This window comes from Schistocerca gregaria, chromosome 7 (genome assembly GCF_023897955.1).
Source record: "Schistocerca gregaria isolate iqSchGreg1 chromosome 7, iqSchGreg1.2, whole genome shotgun sequence".
Classification (NCBI taxonomy): Eukaryota; Metazoa; Arthropoda; class Insecta; order Orthoptera; family Acrididae; genus Schistocerca; species Schistocerca gregaria.
Genome location: NC_064926.1, coordinates 290,930,506 through 290,957,056, shown reverse-complemented (window position 1 = coordinate 290,957,056; position 26,551 = coordinate 290,930,506).

The following is a 26,551-nucleotide window of genomic DNA, read 5'->3' as shown; positions in this document are numbered from 1 at the left end:
AGGGACGAATGGAGACGTGTCGTCTTCAGCGATGGGAGTCGCTTCTGCCTTGGTGCCAATGATGGTCGTATGCGTGTTTAGCGCCGTGCAGGTGAGCGCCACAATCAGGACTGCATACGACCTTGGCACACAGGGCCAACACCCGGCATCATGGTGTGTGGAGCGATCTCCTACACTGGCCGTACACCTCTGGTGATCGTCGAGGGGACACTGAATAGTGCACGGTACATCCAAACCGTAATCCAACCCATCGTTCTACCATTCCTAGACCGGCAAGGGAACTTGCTCTTCCAACAGGACAATGCACGTCCGCATGTATCCCGTGCCACCCAACGTGCTCTAGAAGGTGTAAGTCAACTACCCTGGCCAGCATGATCTCCGGATCTGTCCCCCATTGAGCATGTTTGGGATTGGATGAAGCGTCGTCTCACGCGGTCTGCACGTCCAGCACGAACGCTGGTCCAACAGAGGCGCCAGGTGGAAATGGCATGGCAAGCCGTTCCACAGGACTACATCCAGCATCTCTACGATCGTCTCCATGGGAGAATAGGAGCCTGCATTGCTGCGAAAGGTGGATATACACTGTACTAGTGCCGACATTGTGCATGCTCTGTTGCCTGTGTCTATGTGCCTGTGGTTCAGTCAGTGTGATCATGTGATGTATCTGACCCCAGGAATGTGTCAATAAAGTTTATACACCAACCTAATACATGATGAGCCCATCATGTATGTTTACAATTTTTTCGTCATGTAATTTATATGACATTTCTTCTGAAGAAGATATACTTCGTGTTATTCATATCTGGTCAAGGTTTTTACACATGGCTGTGTACTCTATGTACTGATAGTTTATTTACGTTTGCTGTTGCTAGCTACGTTTAAAACAGTTAAATGCATTCCTTTATTATGAGTGTAAAGTACAGATGTCGTAGTGTGGCCTGCTGGCAGCCAATGGCCATAGATAAAGGCTGGCGCCAATCAGGGAAGTGTGGTTAGCTCAGCAAGTGGCCTCGTGGAGAGGCCAGCGCCTATCATCGCTTCTTCGAGATGGCGGCAGCTAAGTCGAGGTTACCTTCTCGGAACTCTGGCAGTGCAGCTCACTGGTACGCTTCAGGCAATGGTCGGCACGCCTTATTGGCAGGCTCCACCGGAATCGGTAACGTTGGCTGCTGCAGACGGCTATTCGGTCCAGAGATCAGTCTACCACACAGACATGAACAAATACTTGACTAACATTTACATAATACAGTAAAGGTGTCCGACAAACATATCTCTTAAGGCTGTAAGATGAAGAACCAAAATGAAACAGCTGTTCTTACAATGCGTGATGCAAACGACAGCAAAGGACAACGATTATATTAGCGTGGAAGGTTTCAAAGATAGTTTTTCAAACGCCACATTGAAAGGTGAATGTGTACAGAAGAATTAATATCATCACTTCCATCACTGTAGCTTGATTTTTTTCGAGCTTGCAATGAAAATATTTATGTATGCCTATCAAGAAAATTCACTATTTCCGAACATCACACACGAGGTCAATAACAAAATCGCATTCTGTTTAAATTCTGTACTAAAATATATTTCATGAGTCACATCTCTCCTCGACCTCTGCAGCAGGTGGCAGCTGCTGACTGGATTCAGAGTAAACCGGAAAGTCACAAATGTAATGAAACATAGCAGAAACTAAAATAGCGAAAATCTCAACACCACAAATGAAGGTAAAGTAGGAGACGAATTTTGCTCTCTTAGAAGCAAAATAATCCATGATGGCGAAATCAAGGCGTAGATAAGAAACAGTCTACTAGTATCAAAGATAGGCCTCAATCTGAGGAAGAATTTTTTGAGAACGTTTGCTTGGATTTCAACGTGGACTGTCGGAAAGCCGGAAAAGAAGAAGAATCGAAGCATTTTGGTAGTACAGAAGAATGTTGAAAATTATGTGGAATGATGAGGTAAGTAATGAGGAGATTCTACGCAGAGTCGGATAGCAAAAGAACACACGGAAGATACCAAGAAGAATAAGAAATAGAATGATAGGACACATGTTAATACGTCAGAGACTAACTTCTATGGTACTGAAGTGACTTGCGAAGGATAAAAGCTCTTGACGAAGACAGAGATTGGAGTTCATAAAAAATATTTGAGTGTTTACAGTGCTGGAGAGGAAGAGATTGACATAAGAGAAGAATTAGTGGCGCTTTGCACCACACCAGTTACAAGACTGATGGCTGAAAAAAAATTCTTACAGTAGCATCTAACTAGTGACACCTAATCACCATCATTCTCATTGTTACTGCGGTACACTGAAAAGCAGGACATGAAGCAAGCACAATTTTTTCTCATTCATCATTCCTGAAAACTAATACTAAGACAATTCCTTTAACCCGAAATGCAACGTAGAATCAGGAAAACTGCCGCTGGCTGTGGTACCAAAACTGCCTTTTTATTACCTTACTCCTGCGAAGAACTCTCGGTGATGGCCACTTCACTTGCGGTGGACTTCCAGTGCCGCGGCAGACCGTTCGCCGGGTGTGCCTATGCCGTAGGGGCTGACAGATGGGAGGCGGGCAGCAGCGCCGGCTGATAAATCAACGCCGCTTCTGGCCGGCGCTACGTCTTCCGGTGGTCTACGTAGGAGGGCGCAGCCACCACGGCCGCCCATCGCTCACGGCCATGTACGCTTGTTCACCGAGGAGCATCCGACCTTCTACCTCAGGTGCACGCTGGCACTGATCTGCAGCTTCTCTTCCTGCGGTAAATGGGGGAAACAAGACCTAATTCTGAAGACAGAGGGCACTTGCTATCCCCAGAAACCTTAACAATGACTAGGCTATAAAATAATGCACTGTGATGATAAAATTATCGGAATCTTAAGTGGCGTCATATTCGTCTTCAAACTTCCTACTAAATGTCGAAGTTTTGACACCCTCCACTGGGTATATTATTTAGGGATGAGCCAATGTTCCTGGATATCTGAAAACTTTCTAAAGACAGCGTCACCTTCACTTATAAATGGCTATCTTCCTGAGTTTTTCCAGAGGAGTTACAGGGTACAAATCCTCAGGTTTCCATAGGTAGGTCGCCGTCATTGAGTTAACACTCAAAGGGGGATTCAAAATATTGTTCTTGTTGCGTCGCATAGGTTGTTTACTCGTACATATTTATGTCACTCGTTCGTTGTACCTAGTTGTTTACTTACGATATAACGGTTAGTCACGAAGACAGAAGACTATAGCCGCCATTTACAATTAAATTGTACTCATTGTCGATTTCACAACTGGTTCTCTGACTTGCGTTTTATAATTACTGGTCTTTCTGGCTAATATTCACACGTTCATAAAATTCATGACTTGGTCTCATTATTCTTGACTATCCGCTACCCATGACTTTACATCATCATTCAAACCTGATGGAGTTCATCTCATTTAATGTGTTCTTATTTTGTTCTTCCAGTTTCAAAGTTTCGTTCTTTGCTACTACTACAGGTTACTTCAAAAAATACTGCAGTCACTCTAGTATTACGTTGATCATTTATACGATTACTCGTTATGATGTCCAACGAGTGAGTTTACATTCGCATTACATTTTCGTACGTAAGGCTAAATGCTGACCTTTTCTTTGCGGTCTCGGTTAGGCATGTCCGCTGTAGAGTTAATTTATGTTGACAGACCAATGTAGTCATTATTCCATTCTCCCGAAGTACGAAAACTACAGAGTAAGTTACTAGTCTTTTGATGTCTATGTAGCTATCGTATCGAGCATCCTCTGCAGTCTGTTTTGCCTTTTCTGCCCTTTCCCTGTTTCACGTATGGTGCCACTCCAATGATGATTCCATCGATAAGTTAATGATTCACAGAGTTTCATGTAAATTTCTTCAACACATATTGGTCCTCTTCTGTTTCTTTGGACTTCTTGATTACGTATTTTATCTTGTAGCGTGCGATTTACGTGGAGTCTTGTCCCGGCTGGGGGTCTCAGTATTTTCATTACTACTTTATTTACCATGGAAAGTCAATTTAACAAGCCAGAGAATACTGTTATAAAAGCAAGTAATTTTTGTCTCCAAATAAGTTAGAACAGGGCTACAATAACACAAAATATCTTCTTAAAATAATAACACACTTCAATCTGGTCCCATACAGACAACCAAAATGACGACGTATCACTTTCGAAAATGTGGCCTTCATCTTTTGTTGGTTCTGACAATAGTACCTTATTATACCACTAAATATTTACTCATTAGTTACATAAAGCTGAGTACTCGTAAAATCATCACTGACTACTTAGATTATTTACTCTCAATCAGCAAGACACCGAACATCAATACACTCTTCAACTACACGCGCTTGCATTTACGTGATCTCAAGAACAGTTTCACACGAGAGACTATATCAGTTCACAATACACGTGAACGAACCACATGTTCTGTAAAAAGATCCACACAACAAGGTTTCAAACTACGTTTACCTTTGGCACTATCACAGGCACCGCGTTTACCGATGTGAACAGGCTTGCTTTATAACAAAATATTCATTTTAGCACACCTTGCGTGCAATACTCAGTATTCACTTGGCACTGCCCCGCATGCAATTTAACCACAAAAGGCCGTAACAACGCTCACTGCTTCCAGATAATGTGATTACGATTAACTTTAATTAATGGAACTTTGCGTATAGCACTGTGAGTCAACCTGAACACGGGAGTCCCTGGGCTAAGAAAATTACCTCCAAATCACTCTGAATCTGCTCTTTGCTATCTGCTGAAACTGTTCCTCGCCTTCCTGTAATGTTGTGTCTGTGACCGTAGAAAGCAGTACCCACACCTTCAGGTTGTCCACTTGCGGTGACAGTGCCCATCCGGTGCTGATGCGCACGCCAGCTCAGCAATAGTCTTTGTTTCCCACAGAACTGCTTTTCTTGATGTCTCTACAGGATCGTCATCAACCGTCCATCTTTAAGCACAGGCATAGCCTCCTCCCTCGGCCACCGCCACAGCCCTACTCGCCCAACGCTGACTGTCGATGGCGCACCACCGGTCCTAACCAAAAACTATGCGTTTACTTCCAGGAAATGTATCCGTTCTACCTGAATCCAGTTGACTGGCCGCCGCCATGCATGCCTCTCCCCAGCACGGCCACGGCAGGGCTTCCATCGGTCACATGTCACACCGTCCTTGAGCTCTGGCGACACCAACACCACATAGCCAAGAATAAGATTTCTGCCGCCGGGAAGCATAGCCGTGTCGTTCCACAGGGCACAGTCTGTTCACTTAACTCATTCTACAGCACAAATGCTCCCACCTAAGTCTCCCCAGGATGTCCGATAATCCAAGTTTCACTACGTTCCCTACATAAATTTTCAGGAAAGCTTACTTTTCAAGATCTGCATCTGATAGGAATAGAGCTCGATCTTAGAACAAAACGTTATTCGCGTGGTCTATCTACTTCTGAAGTCTTTCTCATTTCCATTAACTTTACTTTCGGTTAACTCAGTACTGTGTCGTTTCAGTTTTGATATCAAGCAGTCCGCTATTGTCCTTAGTCCGATTTTCTGTCTTTACCCTCAAGACATATTCTGTCCCACGTAAGCTATAAATATCCTTCAAAAGGTATTTGAAGTACCTCTTTTTTCCAGCCGGACGTGGTCTGTGTACTTCTGCTATGTGTAGTTTAAATTGGTCTCTTTTCCTATTTTTCTTACCTCATCCCTCGAAATTTTCATTAATGCTTTCTGCTTATAGTTTAATTAACCACTCATAATCTGAGATCATGCCTCATCCAATTCTTCTGTTGTAGATTACTGATCTGCCTCTGCACTTTAGCTCTTAACCTCTAGGCTTTTGAAGATTCATTTACATACTTATCCGCAGCTGCCCCCTATGATAATGTGAAATAATGGTTAATGATGGATATTTGATATCAACTGAAACACGATAACGTTGAAATTTCAACACCTCTCAGAGATTTCACTAATTCCGAAGATGTGTCATCAACTTCTGATGCACCGTTTGATCTCAGATTGTTCAGCGCTCTGTCACACTCCGTCCACCTTACTTTGGCGCCAATTTCTTCCACAGCAACTTCTTTCTCCTCTGCTATGACGCTGCTGAGCTCTCTGGCCATTTCTGTTACGACATAATTGAAAAATCTTGGGAAAGCATTCCTTGTGGTAAGTAGAGAAGGGGTTTAAAGACCGATGTTGTGGTGTACGTACTGTAAGACCTTCAGTACACACACCATCAGATTATTTGGCTTGTCACTCTAACGAAGTAGGCGAGTGTCAGCAATACGTCTCATGGTCTTATCGTGGCGTGTTTATCTTCTGCCATTAGGTCAGACGATAGAAATGCCCCTTGCACGCTTAGAGTATCAGATTCACAGTGACCAACTTTAAACAGAACTTGATTAATTTTCACAAACATTTATTAAAATAATAACAAGCACAAAAATTACTTAACTTGGTTCTGGATGCTATTTACAATTGACAATCTGAAGTTCCTTTGGTATTGGCACGTTAATCGTACTCTCACATATATCTCTGATACTTGACAAAAGTGTCTATACATTTATCTTCATTGCTATGTACAGGAATATGATAATCTTATTAGGCGCACACTGAAATTTGGCTATAGACTGGTACAGACAAATGTAGAATTTGTACAGACTGATACAGACTAATGCAGACTGGTACCAACTGGTGCAGACAAATGCAGACTGACTAATCGGAGGTCTATACACTCGTTATACTACCTTGCGCGATCATGTGTCACTGTGTGAGTGTGATCTGCGATTAGAAAACGTTCTATGTTAACAGCAATGTCATTGGCTGCGTTACATATTAATACGCGGGTCGGCGGAAGCAGAATTTGGTCCATCTCTATGGCAGCGCCATCTCTCAGTGTGGAGACAGACGAGCGCTGCGCCTGCGCTGTTGTGCTTAGCGGGGCGCGCTCTAGAGGGAAAGTTGTGTATACGCTGACTACGCAGAACTATGTACACAACACATGTATTCTATTCTTTTACGCGAAACACTTAAAAATAGCGTTGAAAGCTTCACTGGACATACAAGTAACATGCCGCTGGTCAAAACTCTAAACAGTGGCTGGAGTAGTCCATTGGCCTTGACTACAGGAAACATTTTTCCAACGCCTTTGTAGAATGTTGGTAATTATTACGAAAATGTTTGCCATATGAACCTACGAAATCCTATTCGTTATTTTTCCTGATCCCCTTCGATTTCCTCCGAAAAACCTGATGAGGAAATTCAGATAATTTTTTCTTCTATAAACTGGTGTACGCTTCGCTTTCGACTATAGTATTACCGTCCATACTAGATTGGGTTGTCACGTTCGCTACGAAAAGTCTGAAATCAACAGAGATCATGAAGTTCTACGTTCATTAAACGCTACACTGACAAATACAGCTGAATGATTAAAAATAGATCGTGTCATACCGTTATAACAAGACTGAAGTCCATATCCGGAAGTTCGGTGTCCGATAATCCCACATTCCGCAAAGGTGCCAAAATCCAAGTCTCCCATGTTGTATCTCAAGGCCCGTGCTTAGTGTTATACTGCTCTCTGTCATTCTCCTGGATTTGCAGGATCCGTATGCAAGTCAGCTTCCTTGTTGCTTTGGTCATGGTTATAAGATATTCAATATAGTACTGAGTATCGTCTGGTTGAAAGGGAGCGGTGTAACAGTTGTATTTTACGCCCCTGTGGGTGATGTCACAGCATGAAATTACCTTTGATGCTAGTATCGAGTGGAAAATTTTTCCACGACCCAAGACTGTTAAACGTGGTACTACGTGCTTCAAAATAATGTCTTCTAAGATGAATTTCCCTGTTTACAGAGCTTCAACAGTCAACACATTTCTGGTGACGACATATATGAGTTAGTGCGTTAATCAGTGAAGATTATCATTCGTCAATTCCGGTTTGTCGACTTTAGGAATCTCCCCAAGAGGTCGATTCCAATTCGGTGGATTTGGCTGGGATGGGTACCAGATACCCACAAGGTAATCGTCACTCCTGTTCCCGATGTTGGCGGCTCTTACAGAGACTAAGAGTGTGTGCGATGGGATGATTGTTCCTCTTATACAACGTTCCGTTTGTTAATTGAGATTATCCTTTGGCGGTTCCTAGCTCTTCAAGGCTCCCATGGATATTAGTAGTGCTGCATTTTCCCCTTGTTCAACAGCAGTGCCACTTAGTGCATCAGTGACTAACATTGACTGTGTTCCAACAAAAGATTCGTTGAAAGGCAGTTAGCTTCCTGGTGTTTGTATACATTTTTGTGTACCACTGTGACGTCGTACTCCTGAAGTCATAATGACTATCTCGTCAGTCGACCGCACATATCCTCCTGGTTAGTCAGCTGGCATAAGGGACGGGTGGTTCATAAGAACGGTGTGCGGTGTGTGATTTGCAAAAATAAATACGGCCCGAACTTGCTCATGCCCCAAACAAATGCATGAAAATCTTTTTCTGTTACAGAGTACTTCATCTAGAGCAAGGAGTTTAGGCCCGTAGGCTGTCACCTTTACGGCACCTTCCTGAATTTGTATTTGAATGCATTTATTGTATGTCTGCTAGCGTCGTACCAAAAGGGCTAAGGTTGGGCCAACTCCATACTGAATTTCAGCATTACCGATAGAGGGCGCCATGAACTTGCAGGTCGTTTTCAGCCAGGTGTCCGGATACTTTTGATCACATAGTGTAAGCCTCCAGTAGTCGGGAGAATCGTGAGCTGGCGTCGGCGTCCTGTTCTCGTCACACAGTGAGACAGGGATTGACAAAAACACCATACATAAAACACATTAGCAATCTAAAAACGGTGCACGAACACCGCTGGCATTCAAAACAGTTTCCAGTCTTCTCGGTAATGGTAGATACAGATCCTGTATGGTTTCCAACAGATCTTATACGATTATTTCAGAAATAAGTGGCAAAGTCAAGTATTAAAGAAGGAAGTGGGTAAGAATCATGCACTCTAGTCCCCAGAGCAAGCTATATAGCTATATAGGTTCAATAACGTCGTAAATGGGTGGCTAGATTTTGGGCGTTATTAAATTGATGTAACACCATGGCAGTCATGTGTGAGGCAAATAGGCTGGCGCAGACGCGCCAGATACGTAAGTTCATACTCGAGCAATTACCCACAGTTAGGGCAACATCGCAGAAAGGCTTTGCGACGATGGACCGGCCTGTAATATACTTACACACTGTTGGAACAAGAAGAATCGATCTGTACGTGCTTGAAAGCAGTACAACGGCACGACAAGTGTGCTACTGATAGCTATAAGTAGCCTCTGATTCCAGCACAGTGAGTCACAGTCTGGCAGCACCCATCATGGCATTGGGCCACATCAGTTTCCAGCACACCATAGGCCAGCCAGCGGCCAACAAAGGTCCGGGCAGCCAGCTCAACTACACCAGCTCACGATTCTCCCGACTACTGGAGGCTTACACTATGTGATCAAAAGTATCCGGACACCTGGCTGAAAACGACCTGCAAGTTCATGGCGCCCTTTATCGGTAATGCTGAAATTCAGTATGGAGTTAGCCCAACCTTAGCCCTTTTGGTACGTTCCACCCTCGCAGGCATTTGTTCAATCAGGTGCAGTAAGGGTTCTTGGGGAAAGGCAGCCCCTCATTTACGGAGTGCTGCAGTGAGGACAGGTATAGGTGTCTGCCGGTATGGCCTGGCACGAAGTTACAAAGCAAACCAAAGGTATTCCATAGGATTCAGGTCAGGACTCTGTGCAGGCCAGTGCTTTACAGGGATGCTATTGTCATGTAACCACTCCTCCACAAGCTGTGCATTATGAACAGGTGCTCAATCGTGTATAAAGATGCAATCGCCACCCCCGAATTTCTCTTCAACAGTGGGAAGCAAGAAGGTGTTTAAAATACCAATGTAGGCCTGTGCTGTGATAATGCAACGCAAAACAAGTGGTGGAAGACCCCTCCGTGAAAAATACGACCGCCTCCGAAATTTACTGTTGGCAGTGCATACGCAGGCAGACGTTCACCGGGCATTCGCCATACCCACTCCCTGCCATCGGATCCCCACATTGTGTACCGTGATTCGTCACTCTACGCAACGTTTCTCTACTGTTCAATCGTTCAATGTTTACGCTACTTACACCAGTCGAGGCGTCATTTGGCATTTACTGGCGTGACGTGCGGCTTATAAGCTCTCGACCCTGTAACCCTAGATCCTAGTTTTCTCAAATCCCACCTAACTGTCATAGTACCTGCAGTGGATACTGACACCGTTAGGAATTCCTCTATGATGGTCTGGATAGATGTTTGCCTATTACACATTACTACCCTCTTCAACTGTCGGTGGCCTCTGTGAGTCTACAAGACACGGTCGGACTGTACGCTTTTCTGATGTGCGTGTGCCTTCACGTATCCACTTCACTATCACATCGGAAACAGTTGGCCTAGGAATGTTTAGGAGTGTGAAAATCTCGCGTACAGACGTATGACACAAGTGACAATAACCTTACCACGTTCGAAGTGAATACGTAACAGTAGGTGGCAGCAAAATGCACCTAATATGAAAGTATATTTTTTGGGGTTGTCTGGATACTTTTGATCACTTAGTGTAGATAACAATGAGGAGTGCACAGGAGCCATACCAGTAGTGAGTATGTATCTTGGAGGGCAACGGTCTGACGTAGCAGTCGAAAACGTTATATAATATGCTCTGTTTTGAAATAGAGTTTCCCTAGCCATCCCTGACCAGCACTTCAGCCTCCAGAACCGGACACTCCACCATCTCTGGACCATAGAGGCACCATTCACCTACTGGTAGCTACAAGAATGAGATTTGGTGACTGTGGTCGTCAAGGGAGATGCGACGGTTCATGTTTGTGCTCACGAAACTAATCCAAGATGACGAGAGATATGTGAACAGAGTACTGCCATCTTGAAAAAGGTCATCACCATAGCAGAACAAATATTGTACGAGATGTACCTCATCAGCTGAAAGGGTCGCATAATTAATGGCAGTAATGTGACCCAGCAAAATAAATATGGCGTCCGGGGAATACCATGATATGGCTGCCCATCACCGAACCCTCGCCACCTTTTATTCTTGGGACATCAGCTCTGTCAGAAATTTGAAACAATGTGAAACAAGACATATCCGAGCAAATTAATTATTCCTTTGTCCTTCAAATTTTAAGGCTTTGTCATTATATTTTCCAATTTCAAGCATTTGCATCATTGATGAGGAACTCTGGATTCGCAGCTCTCCTTACAATTCCCTGCTTCAATAAAAAATTGTCCCTGTCACAGCAAAAATAGTGATAGATTTCCCTATGTTAAAGCAAGAACGATTGCTAATTGCCAAAAATTACAAAAAATTATAAAGAATTGGCATATATGACACCAAAGTTGCTACATTCAACGCCATTTGTGCTTAGATTTGGGTGTGTGCAATGTAAATGTAAGCTACAATTTTGCTGTAAGGGAGGCAATTTTGCTGTAACATGAAACCAACCCTTACAACTTTCGCTGTAGCATGAGGTATTTTGTTAGACATTTTATTGTAACATGGAGCAATATGTTTCAATTTTTGCTGTAAAATGGCGTAATTTGTTATAATTTTTGCTATAACAAGGGGATATTCGATAAAATTTTAGGAGTTACATTCAGCAATTTTTACATGTCTTTTGCAGGAATTAAAACATAGATATAACTTTGAGACGCTATTTTGAGAGGACACAATCACATGTTGTACATTATTTTTGACAGATAGGGGCATATGAGTGTGTGTGAGCGAGTGTGTGAGCGAGTGTGTGTGTGTGTGTGTGTGTGTGTGTGTGTGTGTGTGTGTGTGTGTGTGTGTTTGTGTGTTGCTTGTGTGTGGATGAAAATAACATACAGACACTTGACATCTACGTTTCATTTTTGTGTGGCAACACTCTTTTGCAGACATTTGGAGGCTGAATTAAATATTGGTAAACATCACAGAGCTATTTAGACATGGAGGTATCTAATTATGTGGTACGTTACATCCAGTATGGTACCGAGATCGAACTATGGACATTCATAAACATTGCTTACCCCTACGTGCATGGCATTAACACGCTCTATATGTGTGTGTATGTTTTGCTGACATATTTTAGATGCGGAAATACAGTAACTTGCACAACTTGAGAGGGCTCCAAGAAAAACTGGTGATCGTAGGACAATGAATCTCTGTGGAACATTTGTAAGGACATGTAGAAGAGAAATATCAAATAGCCCTTTGCAGGGAGCGCGTTTTAATCTTCACATGAGAGGTAATATTTGTTAAGTGCATACCAGATTTAAGTTTAAGCACAGAACCGCTTTTCACTTTGATGACCATTTGCTTACGCGACTGCCTGTTTCCTCCGGTGTTCCGTTTAATTACGTCGTTCCTTCTGCATAATGCAGATTAATGCCTCAAAATGGTGGAACACTTAAGTTGCCTCGTAATTTAATGTTCTTTGGGAATCTGCAAAGGCACATTTTGAGACTTTCTTGAAGCTTCCTTGATCTGTTGTCATAAGTGGTTGAGGCTTGTGTGGGGAGTATAAACCGACAAACCGCACAAACACCACAAACACAAATCATGACGGACAGATCTGGTCACCGTAGGACAGGGAACTTAGCTTCGTGGGACGAACTTAGTCTTGTGCTAGTATCTTACCAGCATTCTTTGTCGCACTGGAAGGACAGAACTACAATACACCTAGAGGGCCCACAGTAATTCTAATTGAAGTTATTTTAGAGCTGGGGCCCATCCATAATGATACTCATAATTGGTTCTGAAAGTCACTGACAAATACGGTACGATAGTGTTCGCTCCGCTAATCATCAGCGACCATATCGATGGCTGGACAAGACGTGGTACTTTCAATGAACACAATTATCGACCATTCAGATCTCCTGTGGCGACTTTCGGTACATCAGCAGAAGAGGGTTAAATGGAAGTAACGGGTTCTGAAGAGCAGCACACCTAATCCCAGGCTCCAGCGACTCCTGAGAATCAAAACTGTCGCCCTGGGAGTGTAACTGGTACTAATCTGGCTGTGACCGTCATTTGACCAGGAACTGAAGCTAGGCTGCCGTAATCTAGCACTCGTGCAAAACTCGAAACTTCTGTCTAACATACTGAGCAACCATACAGAGTCCAGCCAATTGCAGTCCTACGATACAACAACGCTGGAAATCAGCTAAAAGTAGGAACAGAGATACCCTATACCGTTCTGGTAAATTCCTAAAGTTTTCTAAATCACAAATTACTCTCAGTGAATAAAACAGATTCGATGTAGATTATGCACTTTTAACTCACACATCCACACTTCCCTACAGAAGAAGCAATGAAACTAACGTAATCTAATTTAATCTAATGCTCGTTAGGTGGTGCCTGTCACATCCTCACCACAGTGTCCTGAATCATTGCTTGCACCGCACTCAGTGTCCCATGCAGATGGTGCATTCCCACGTCAGAGATGTAGGGCGTTCGCAAACAATTTCATAATATACTAGCATATATCGTACAACACATATATCGCTAGTTTCTCCATTCTTTAATAAGACGATATCGTTAACTGCTACCATTTACAGAAGAAAGCGCTGAAGTACAGATGTGTAACTGAGAAATGTAAGTGGTGTACTATCAAGTAAAAACTTCATCATTTCACTTCCTCTTATAGAAAGACGGGAGAAACCAACGCGGTAATTCGAAATGTCGATGACTTGACTATATGTCCAATACCTCTATGAAAGTAAATGATACACAATATGTAGAAGGATTCTATAGCCAGATGGAGTGGCCAAGCGGTTCTAGGCGCTACAGTCTGGAACCGCACAACCGCTACGGTTGCAGGTTCGAATACTGCCTTGGACATGGATGTGCGTGATGTCCTTAGGTTAGTTGGGTTTAAGTGGTTCTCAGTTCTAGGGGACTGATAACCATAGAAGTTAAGTCCCATAGTCTTCAGAGCGATTTGAACCGTTTGAAGGATTCTATAATTCGACGGCTGTCTTGTGTTTTTATTTAGGCAGCATATGGTGTGAATTTCTTCTGGAGGAGGACTTTCTGGTTTCGTCCCTGCGTTAGTCTTGGACATGAGTGCACTGTCGGCCCTCTCTGTCCATCAAGAAAACCTGACTAACACATTCTGTGATATGTTTTCCATTTACTGACCTTACCACTTCAGCGTAAAGCTGCAATTTGAATAGCTTCGATTTTTGTACGTACTATGCGGACTCCATTGTGTACGCTCCATGGTCCCAAATAAATTTTAAATTTTCAAATAGGTAAAGCATGATAATGAACTGCTTTGGACAAATGATAAGGAAAGCGTGCATACTCGGAAAGTACCACTAAACACCAAACAGAAGGCAAAAGCATAGGTGTCGACAATTATATGGCAAACTGACCGATTAGAAAATATGTCGTACCGAGAATCAATCGAACAGGAAAGGAGTACGTGGTCGTGGACGAAAGAGTTCAGCTGGTATCTGTCTTTTGATAGATTTACGTACGATGATCACCATACACGTTTGCATAAATGAGTTCCCATCAGAATGTTATACTGTACGCTGTGGGTTTCTATAACGAGTAACACAATGAACCTAAAAATACGACAATATCAGGGTGTAATAAATAAAAATCATGTTGCTCTATTATTAACAGAGCAACCAGCGTTTGTTTTAAAACGACGAAGTGCGTGTCCTATCTCTTCTGCATGTGTGTGTGTAAATGAGAGCGAGAATGGCTGAGAGTGAGTTCCAGAGTGTGTTTGTCTGTGTGTATGTATGTGAGTGCACGAGGGCAAACGTGCGTTTATATATCTGGTAACAGGAGACACACGTGGACAGCTAATGAGGTCCTCAGAGATAACAGTCTGTTCTGTATCTGTAAATATTTGCAGTACACGTTTACTTCCACTCGCAGTTCCACAGAGTATAATTATTTTGTAATGAAACGCAAATAATGATTCAAAAAAAATAATCTGGAAAACAATAACACGGAACTGCCTGCCTCACTACGCAATGTAATACACCTAAATCAGGCAGTTAACCTTTCGTTTAGTCATGTGCGTATAGCAGAAGTGACAACAAAAGGACACTTTACTGGATGTTTAGAATGAAGCCTGTGAGGTATTACCTCCTCCACGACGGAAAGAAGGAAAAGCCCAAAATTAGTTTTGCTGTTGCATGAGCAAGAGTACCAGTATTCGTAAATCTTAATTTACTGTGTTTGAAATCTCTACCTCTCGCTAGCTAAGAGGCTGGAATTTTGTTTAAAACAAAGCAAAATTATATTTGTCTTTACTCGTGTTGTTCATGACGTAAAAAACCCTAATCTCATAACCATTCAAAAATTATTTTATTAATATCGAACGAAATACTGTATATCAGTGTATTACGTCTCATCCACTGGTGCTTCTAAACTACGTTCTGCCTCAGTTGCGTGATTGGTGTCAGTGTTATACTTCTGTGTTATTACAATACGACTCAAATATATTACGAAGTACTGGTAAGCGAACATGTCACTTCCGGCATGTTATACCTTAATTCCAGATTTACTATAATCATCTGCTACACAGCGACATCAAGAGAGGTTTTTTTGGGTTTTGGGGAGACAACGCTTTTGAAATCTTCTATAATTCGACTTTTAAGTGTCAGTGTTTTATAGGCCACTTACAAGTTATTTTAAGAATGATTATGTCTTAATAATGTGCAGTGTGTTATTTAATTTTGGAACAAGATATTTTACGTTGCGTACAACCACAAGAGCCCTGATTTGGCTTGCTAGTATTAGGAGTTGAAGATAAATACTGTTAACAGATGTGTCGTTTTGTTCCTGCAGAATTGTTGCCGTGGGGCGGTGATTAGGCTTCTCAGGGTAACCTAATGTATCGTGTATATTGAAGGCGAAAATATAGTTTTCGTTTTGTTTTCAGTTATGTTGTTATTTTCGAGGTCTGGATTGCTTAGGATGAGACAGTAGCCCGTACGTCGAGTATATGGATAGAGTAGTAATGAGTTTGTTGTTTGTATGTCACCAGCACCAACTTTTCTGTTCTTTGAGCAAATTACGAACGTTCGGCTGTTGTGAGGTTTTTGGCTGGTCCTGAGTGCTTTCTGCTGAATTCTAAAGTCAGCGAAGTAGAAAGAGGAAACAGAAGAGTCTTTCGGCTCCAGAAAGTATCCAGAACCATTTATGTGTAATACTTACTAGGCATCCAAGAAATGTGAGCGGTTCAAGAAGGTGTCTTGAACACACATACTACAGGAGCAAATGACCGGATGCACCTTCGAACAACGCTACAGAGCGTCTATGTTACAGGAGCCGGCGCCAGCCACTTGGCTACAGCAGACGTGACTTTCTACGATGACGTAACGTCGACGGAATGTCTCGTAATGTTATTTGCTATTCAGAGATGGCGACTGATTCCCTCGATCGCTAGTGGAGTAAGAGGAGCTAGCTGCTGCGCAGAAAGGTTTTTGTCTCCTATGAATGCTACGCTTTGTTACTTCAGTGAATGACGGTCTTGGACACGGGCTTCCAACCCGTAGACCGAAAAGCACAGGAGATTTTAGAGTGTCCCATGGGAAAAAATATACTTCGCAGGGTAACCCGTGTCTGAAACCATCATCCGCCAAGGCAGCTGGTGGTCAGCGGAACTGCTAACACCCAGAAGAGTGTTCCTGGAGCTACTCTGTAGCATTTCCGGAGATGTAGGGTATCGCATTGTCTTGCTTGAATTTCCCAAGTCTGTCGGAATGCGTAATAGCCAAGAATGGATGCAGGTAATCAGACAGGATGCTTACGTACGTGTCACATGTCAAAATGTCAGAGTAGTATCTAGATGCATCAGGGGCCCCATATCATTCCAACTGCACACAACCCACACCATTACAGACCCTCCACAAGCTTGAAGAGTCCCCTGCTGACATTCAGGGTCCATGGTTTCATGAGGAGGTCTCTATATCCGTACACTTCCATCCGCTAGATACAATACGAAACGAGACTCGTCCAACCAAGCAACATGTTTCCAGCCATCAACAGCCCAATGCCGGTGTCGACGGGCCCAGGCGAGGCGTAAAGCTTGGTGTCTAGCAGCCATGTGTCGTTGAATGGTTCGTACGCTGATGATGCTGAGCATGGAAATCTGCTGCGGTTTGCGGAAGAGCTGCGCTTCTGTCACGTTGAACGATTCTGTTCAGTCATCATTGGCTCTGTTCTTGCAAGATATTTTTCCGGCCGCAGCACTGTCGGAAATATGATGTTTCACCGGAGTCCTTATATTCACGGTACACTCGTGAAATGGTCGTGCGGGAAAATGCCCACTTCATCACCACCTCCAATGTGCTGTGTCCCCTCGCTCGTGCGCCGACAATAACAACAAGTTCAAACTAACTTAAACCTTGAGAAACTGCCATTGCAGCATCAGTAACCGACCTAACATCTGCGCCAGACACTTGTTGTCTTATATAGGCGTTACCAGCCGGTCTATATGGCCGAGCGGTTCTAGGTACTTCAGTCCGGAATCGCGCCGCTGCCACGGTCAGAGGTTAGAGGCCTGCCTCGGGTTTTGATGTGCGTGATCTCCTTAGGTTAGCTAGGTTCAAGTTGTTTTAAGCCTAGGGGACTGATGACCTCAGATGTTAAGTCCTATAGTACTTAGAGCCATAGGTGTCACCAATGGAGCGCGTATTCTGCCTGCTTAGGCTACATATCTCTGTATTCGAATATACGTGCCTATACCAGTTTCTTTGGCGCTTCAGTGTAGCACGCAGGAGACGCAACGAGTCTACTACAGAGACTGCCCACAGTACGCTGCTAGAGTAGAGTATGGAATTTTACGAGATTGGATTTGAAATGTCACCATTCAAGTCTGCAGCTTAATGAGAGTCAATCACATAAAACGATTGGGCCCGGGTTTTATGTACACATCATTCACCATTTGACAAACTTTATTACCGATAAAAAAACACTGTATATACGAAGGGAAACAATTTCTGAGCTCAGCAACAATTACATTAAGAGGCAGTTAAAAGGGGAACAACAGCCTTGATACGCTGTTGCTATAATACGAAACAGGGCCACTTATCAAATTATACCTCTTTATAGACAGCAGCAGAAACCGTAAACTTTTAGTGTGAAGTTAGGACCAAAAGTTATTGCCATTTAAACCACAACATGTATACATTTTAACAAAGGGCACAGTTTACGAACAGTCACAGGCGCAAATAAATTAAATATAATTTTCCATTACTGTTGACAGGAATGTTACGAACTTTCTCTGTTGAGCTAATTTAACATTCAAACAACACGAAACTAGCGCACAAAGGCCTGAATTTTAGAAATAAAAAGTAGCAAATACGAAATGTCAGGACTAGACGCTGCCTCTATCTCTCCAGAGACAAATTAGTTCCAGCGCCATAGACAAGCTTAGAATAAAATTCTATGAGTGAAGAAACCAATTTACTATTTGGCGTTGCGGCATTTTGTTATTCATTGCAAGAAAAAAAAGATAATTCAGTATCAAAGAAAAGTATCTAGCGCAAGACCAGTCACAGTTAACATCGCACGACTACAATGTATGGGTGAGATAAATCCCTTAAGGAGAATTAAGCCACGAAGTGATGGCCTTTACCTCTTACAAGATTTGACTGGTAACACCGCCGGCAGAAGTGGCCAAGCGGTTCTTGGCACTCGAGTTTAGAACTGCGCGACCGCTACGCTCGCAGGTTTGAATCCTGCCTCGGGCATGGATGTGTGTGATGTCCTTACGTTAGTTAAGTTTAAGTAGTTCTAAGTTCTAGGGGACTGATGACCTCAGATGTTAAGTCCTGTAGTGCTCAGAGGCATTTGAAACATTTTTTTTTTTTAACAATATTTATTTAATTGAACGACGAGTTTTCCTGGTACTTGAATACCACGGGTTAAAACACAGTCCTACGCCTGCAGGCGCAATTTTCAAATACAATTTAATTTTCTAAAAGGACTCGTTGCGAAGACCATTCGTCTTTAATTATCACCATTCCCAAACCGTTCACCAAATTCCAATAGACGGGCAGCTTAGCTGACGATCCAGGGGGGAATGAACTGGTAACACCAAACACAACAGTTGGCTATCAAGCAACAAGGAGGTTTAACTCTGCATGGTGCAAGTCAGCGTGACATTTAGAAGCACAGTTTCGAAGGCAATACGGTCCAAGAGCCCTATAATGTTTCATACCACATTGTCCGTGATGCTCGAACAGACTAAAGCGCGTCTGAGTCCAGGTCATCACTGGACACTGATATCAGCTAAAGTTACAGCGCACAGCGAGATAAACAGGCAATGTGGGCATTACAAAAGATGAAGCATCAGCAAATAATTCCAGAACTGCCACTTAGAATGGCCTAAGAAATCTAAACTGCCAGAAATTTGCAGATCAACTCTGCTCCACTCCTAAATACAAAGGCATTGGGAACGAGGCAGGCGGATTTCTTACATGGCCGCAAAAATCGCGCTCACTTGTAAAAGTTCAATTTCCCCTTTCAGACAGGAAGTGGTTTTCTCAGAGCTGAAATTCACAGTTGGCGATCAAGCAACAATGAGGTTTAACTCTGCGCTCACAAATCAGCTATCATGAGCAGCTAGATTACTGCATGGCAAATTATGAACGCCCAAAGTCAGTCTGCCCCGCTACAAATTCGAGTCACGTGACCCCCCTGACACTGTGATAGGAGGATGTCAAGCACTACCAGTGCCTACTCACTTGTTGCCGCACCGATGACCATAGCAGTCTGGGCCCTTTAATCCCCCAAACCAACCAACCAACTGGTTGCCTTGTCGCAACACCATCACCCCGTTCCGTACATATACAGGGATGTCTTTAGCGCGGCTGCGAAAGGAAGAAAGACCAACAACCATATCGTAGCCCAAACAGGACTTTCTGGGGAATACAGTGGTTTCGCTTCACACAGATGGTTATTTTAAAAACACCAAAATCATCAGTTTTGTTTAGGCACTACTCTTATCAAATGGAAACGTGCTTCATCTGTGAAGCAGATGCGAGCAGCATCAGATCCTTCATTATGAATCACTGTGAGAATCTCGTTCGTAAATTCAGCTCTCTGTCTCACAGCTCGTACCGATATGGCCTTATTGCTTTTGATTTTGAACAGAAACACGTTTAGGCTCTGTATCAGTATTGTTAGTCTCTGTCTCACGATTTTCTGCGTGATGGATCGCTTCACACCAGTCCCTGACAAAATTCTTTGTACGGATTTCCATGGATTTTGCTAAATAAGGAATCTTGAAGACATTTTCAAAAGTAGCTAAACCTTGCCTGGGGCAAACATTCCCCCCTGGATAGTCAGCTAAGCTGCCCGTCTATTGGAATTTGGTGAACGGTTTGGGAATGGTGATAATTAAAGGCGAATGGTCTTCGCAACGAGTCCTTTTAGAAAATTTAATTGATTTTAAAAATTGCGCCTGCAGCCGTAGGACTATGTTCTAACCCGTGGTATTCCAGTACCAGAAAAAACTAGTCGTTCAATGGAATACATATTTTTTTAAAAAAAAGGTTCATATGGCTCTGAGCAGTATGGGACTTAACTTCTCAGGTAATCAGTGCCCTGGACTTAGAATTACTTAAAGCTAACTAACCTGAGGACATCACACACATCCATGCCCGAGGCAGGATTTGAACCTGCGACCGCAGCAGGAGCGCGGTTCCAGGCAGAAGTTCCTAGAACCGCTCGACGACAGCGGCCTGTTACATATTTTTAACCGCATCATTCAGTACCCTAACGTGGAACGCTCTCAGCAGCGGTACGCTATGACTAGGCACTACGTATTGTATTTACAGCGCAAGCTGTTAGCAGATTTATCGACCCTTCTGTATAAAACGCTTACAGCTTTCACAGTAAACGTACCGTCCACTGCACTCATACATGGTTGGCTCCAGAGGGCGTTGCTTTGCTTCCGCGTTGTATAGCTCGCCGCTTGCTGTGCTACGTTCGAATTTCAGTGTACATTAATAGTTGTGGTAGACAGCAGTGGAGATCGAGCAATGTGTACGCATGCTTATCTAATAACAGTTCTATTCGAAATGAGATGTCTGAAAGCTATATCAGCGCAGGGGTACCTTTTCTGCATGGAGAGTTATTAACCGGTCGTGGAAGAGCTTCCGTGGAGATACGGCGCCCGGTATGAAGGAAGCTCGACATTGCAGCGAACTGTGTGCTCTGGGTAACGGCATTGTGTTGGTCGCATAGATGGTATACGGTGGATGCTCAGCGCCTTTAGTTGGGAAGGTGTTTTACCTGGTGGGAAGTTATTCTATGAGGTTGAATAAACGTGAACTCCACTTGCCATTGTAAGGATGACCACCAGCAAGTCTATAAAACATTGTCCACTGCCAGTGATGTAATCCTTTTAGTACATTTCGCCGTATGCCTAATAGCACTGACATCTATTAGATTTCTGTGAATTTTGTAGGTTTTCTTTATCAGCTTATGAGCTAACTGGACTTGAAAAATAGGTTCTTTTTTTTATGTCCCTCATTAAAGTTATTTGAAGCTACTTTTTTAGTGATTTAGATTTTACTATTCTATCTTAGGTGGTGCTGTGCTCTTAGTTAATTACTCCTACTTGCAATCACAGTTCTATTAACTAGCGGCAGTAACTGTTCGCAAAATGTTTTGCTGGTGGACAGCTACAACTAGAATTTCATTTCTTGCAAGCAAATTAACTTTTGAATAAATATTGTGTTACCATTAACTTATGCCTTGAAACTTTTATTTAAAATTCGTTTTAAAGAAATGTAAAGCTTCCTCTCCATTAAAGTATTATTTAATAATAACTGTTGTAATTATTCATTACAGAACCCGAGATCGAGTCGGGTTGCAGGGTTTTAAAATATTTGAATTTTGTTGTTATATGCACATTACTTTTTTATTTTACAAATTAACTGTGTTGACAAGTAACCAGACTTTTCATGACACTGCTGGCAGCCGCTGTTGGCATAATATGGGACCTCTTATGTTTATGATTGTTATTGGGCTACATTTGTAGTTGCTTGAAGTTCAGCGTCATATTAATAGAGATACACACCTTAGTCTCGAGGAAATATTACATTATGATGTTCTGCTTTGCTGATAAAAAGTTGGGGGATGGGGGGGTGGAAAGGAGGAGGAAATTTCAGTCTGTCGATCTCAGTTTTCGATATATTGAATTCCGAAATCAGGAACTCCTTCTCTGGAAACGCTGCATGTCTTCCGTACGTGTGGTCCTAAATGGATACGTCGTCAGCGATCTTAAGCACCAGCCTCTGTTCCCGTTACATTTGTACGGTGTTTCCACGGGAGTATTTCAAGTTTTTCATCTATACGCCACGGAAACCTTCAAGCTGTACACTGAGGTGAGGAAAGCCATGGGATATTTCTTAATAGCATGTTTGTCCTTTTTTTGGCCGACATAGAGAAGTACCTCGAGGTCGCATGGCCTCACCAACTCATTGGAAGACCTTTGCAGAAGTACTGAGTCTTGCTGCCTCTGTTGTCATGATGTCTAATGCGGTGCAGTCATGGACTGTGCGGCTGCTCCCGGCGGAGGTTCGAGTCCTCCCTCTGGAGTGGATGTGTGTGTGGTTGTCCTTAGGATAATTTACGTTAAGTAGTGTGTAAGCTTAGGGACTGATGACCTTAGCAGTTAAGTCCCATAAGATTTCACACACATTGGAAATTTTTTTTTTGTGTCGTGGATATTGCAAAAGTTTTGCCAGTGGAAGATGTGCGCCATCTGACCTCTCGATTGCGTCACATGAATTTTTGACGGAATTCATGTTGGGCGATCTGGGAACGAAGCCTTTCAGTAGAATTATCCAAAATGTTCGTCAAACCAATCACGTACATTTGCAGCATGTGACATGGCGCACTATCATCCAAAAAATTTTCATTGTTGCTTGGGAACGTGACGTATAGAATTGGCTGCAAACAGTGACCAAGTAGCCGAACATTGCAACTTCCAGGGAATGGTCGGTTCAGTTGGACCATAGGTTCCAGTCCATTCGATGCCGGCACAGCCTACAGACAGTTGCCACTACCTTGCTCAGTGCCTTGTTTGCAACTTTTGTCCATGGCTTCGTGGGGTTTGCGCTACTCTTGAACTGAATCACCATCTCTACCATCTGAAATAGAGAATAATCTGACCAGGCAACGGTTTTTCAGTCGTCTGTGGTCGAACCGATATGGTCATGAGCCCAGAAGGGCGCTGCAGGCGACATCGGACTGCTAGCAAAGGCACAGGCGTCCGTCGTCTGCTGTCATTGACCATTAAAGAATTCGCCGCACTCTCCAAACGTATACGTTGATTGCTGAGGTTCTTTCACGAAGGGTTCCGTGAGTGTTAGCACTGACAACCTCCAAAGAAACGCCGCTGTTTTCGGTCGTTAAGTGAAGGCCGTCGGCCTCTGCGTTATCCGTGGTGAGAGGTAATGCATGAAACTTGGTATTTACAAACTATTTCCGAAGTGGAATATCCCATGCGTCTAGTTCCAATTGCCATTGAGCGTTCAAAGGTCGGATTGTACCCTATCGCGATTGCTGGTTATTGTATCGCGACACTGCTGCTCCAGTTGGTCGAGATCCAATGACTGTTAGCACAATATGGAATCGGTGGGTTCAGGAGGGTGATACGGAACGCCGTGGCTGGATCCCAACGGCCTCATATAGTAGTATCACTAGCAGTGGAGATGACAGGCATCTTATCCACATGGCTGTAACGGATCGTGCAGCCACGTCTAGATCCCTGTGTCGACAGATGGGGACGTTTGCAAGACAACAACCATCTGCACGAACAGTTCGACAACGTTTGCAGCAGCATGGACTATCTACTCGGACACCATGGCTGCGGTTACCCTTGACGCTGCATCACAGACAGGAGCGCCGGCGAAGGTGTTCTCAACGACGAACCTGGGTGCACGAATGGCAAATCGTCATTTTTTCGGATGATTCCAGGTCCTGTTTACAGCATCATGATGGTCGCATCCGTGTTTTGCGACATCGCGGTGAACGCACAGTGGATGCCTGTGTTCGTTATCGCCATTCTGGCGTATCACTCGGGGTGTGCCATTGGTTACACGTCTCGGTCACCTCTTGTTCGCATTGACGGCACTTTGAGCAGTGGATGTTAGATTTCAGATGTGTTACGACCCGTGGCTCTACCCTTCATTCGATCCCTGCGAAACCCTGCATATCAGCAGGTTAATGCATGACCTCATGTTGCAGGCCCTGTACGGGCCTTTCCGGATACAGAAAATGTTCCTGGCCAGCACATTCTCCAGATCTCTCACCAACTGAAAACGTCTGGTCAATGGTGGCCGAGCAACTGGCTCGTCACAATACGCCAGTCTTGACTCTTGATGAACTGTGGTATCGTGTTGAAGCTGCATGGGCAGCTGTACCTGTACACGCCAATCAAGCTCTGTTTGACTCAATGCCCAGGCGTATCCTGGCCGTTATTACGGCCAGAGGAGGTTGTTCTGGGTACTGATATCTCAGGATCCATGCACCAAAATTGCGTGAAAATGTAATCACGTGTCAGTTCTAGTACAAAATATTTGTCTAATGAATACCCGTTTATCATCTGCATTTCTTTTTGGTGTAGCAATTTTAAAGGCCAGTAGTGTGTATGTGCATATCGATTACCCATGGCTCTTGCCTATCAGCGTATATAGCTAAAGTTGAAAGCCTTACGTAACCCCCCCCCCCCCCCCCATATCGAACTTCTGCATCCGGGAGTGCACGAGAGGCTCCGAACGAAAGGCGCGCAGGGGTTGGCCCTGTGTGAGGAACGTAGCGGCGGAGATTTGGGGGCGAGCCGGGAGCGATAATGGCGGTAATGGTAATACTGCAGGCGTCGGCTATCTGCTATTACACGGCTAATTCTGCGCGCGCATATGTCACTGATCCTATCGGCCGGGGCGGGGCAGGCGAGCGGGGCGCTAGCTAGCGCGGAGCAGCCGTAGCGCTCCGCGGCAGCCGAGGCGAAATAAAAACCAACAAGCCCTGCCTGCCTGCCCTGCCCGCTGTGCCGGCACAGAGTGCAGCTCAAGAGGGGGAGGAGGCTTGAGCCCGCGTTTGGGGGGGATCAGCGAGATAGCCTGCATTAACATACGTAGTCCGCGCAGCGCCGCGCAGCGCCGTGTCCACCTGCGTACGGTCGTACGCCTCTATTTTATGCGCGTGCACGGTCTCTGCTCTGTTTCCTTTCTGGCTGGAAGACCAGGTATTTTTCTTTTAGACTCATTCCAGTCCCCTTCTTTGCATTTCCCAGAACAGCAATACCTTTCTTTTAACCCAGTAGAATACCGTTTCACATCTAGGTACAAAAATAATGATTTTGTATGTGACAACGTAACAACAAATGTAACGGTTATAAGTGCAGATATTTTTATATGTGATACCACTTAATAAGTACATGCATTATTCTGTTGGTTGGTTGTTTTCTCTGTATCGAACAGTCGACCCACAAACATGTTACATAATATACTATCTAATGTCCTTTCAACGGTCGTGCCTATATACCGAAATGGACTAGGCCTGTCAGTGTCAACACTTTAACATCTGACTTGATACCCACAGAAAAAGATGCCCTAATGATTTGCCCTAGCCAAATGTACTTGGAAGTACTGTACAACATAGTAACATATGGCTTCCAATACCTATAATTATTGTTCTGCAGACTGCGTAAATCCTAATGTAGTGTTGTTCACTGCATCACCGTCAGTCACCAGTAACAGTCTGTAGGACAATAAACAACTGTCGCATTATCGATTTGAATATTAGACTTCAGTCACATAGAAGCCGATAGTCAAAATAAAAGGAACATACTGGTTTTGATATAGAGGGTGTTCTTTTACATTGTAGTTCATCAATGTTGAATGGACGAACTTCAGGTTGTGATTCTTGGCAGGAAGAGGAAAGACGAAGTTCATTTCCTTGTACATATACCGACACAAATACATATTCGCCTAGAAGGAGAGGGGAGGAGATAAAAAAATTTAAATGGGTGGTAAGGTCTTACGAGCTCAAACTGCTGAGGTCATCGGTCCGTAAGCTGCTTTATCTAACTTTAACTTATGCTAAGGACATCACAAATACACCCTTGCCCGAGGGAGGACTCGAACCTCCAACAAGAGGAGCCGCGCGGACTGTGACAAGGCCTCTAGACCGCATGGCTACCACGTGCGCGGGATGAGATAAACGGAATGAAACTTCATCGTTGTCTCAATGTGTACAATATCGAGTCAAATTTACAATGAACTTGACGGTGTGAGCGAAATCACCAGCATGCCGTTTCACTCATTCTTGCCTGGATGTATGGACTGATTCGCACGCAATGTGTGACACAAGGCCATTCTATCTTTTTCTTTGGCATCACTGGAATACGGACAGAGTTGATGCCCAAGATGGTTCCCATACATGTTGCGTTGGGGCAGATCTGAGAATCTTGCGGGGCACCTAAGTACCTCAACATCAGAAGACAAGGCC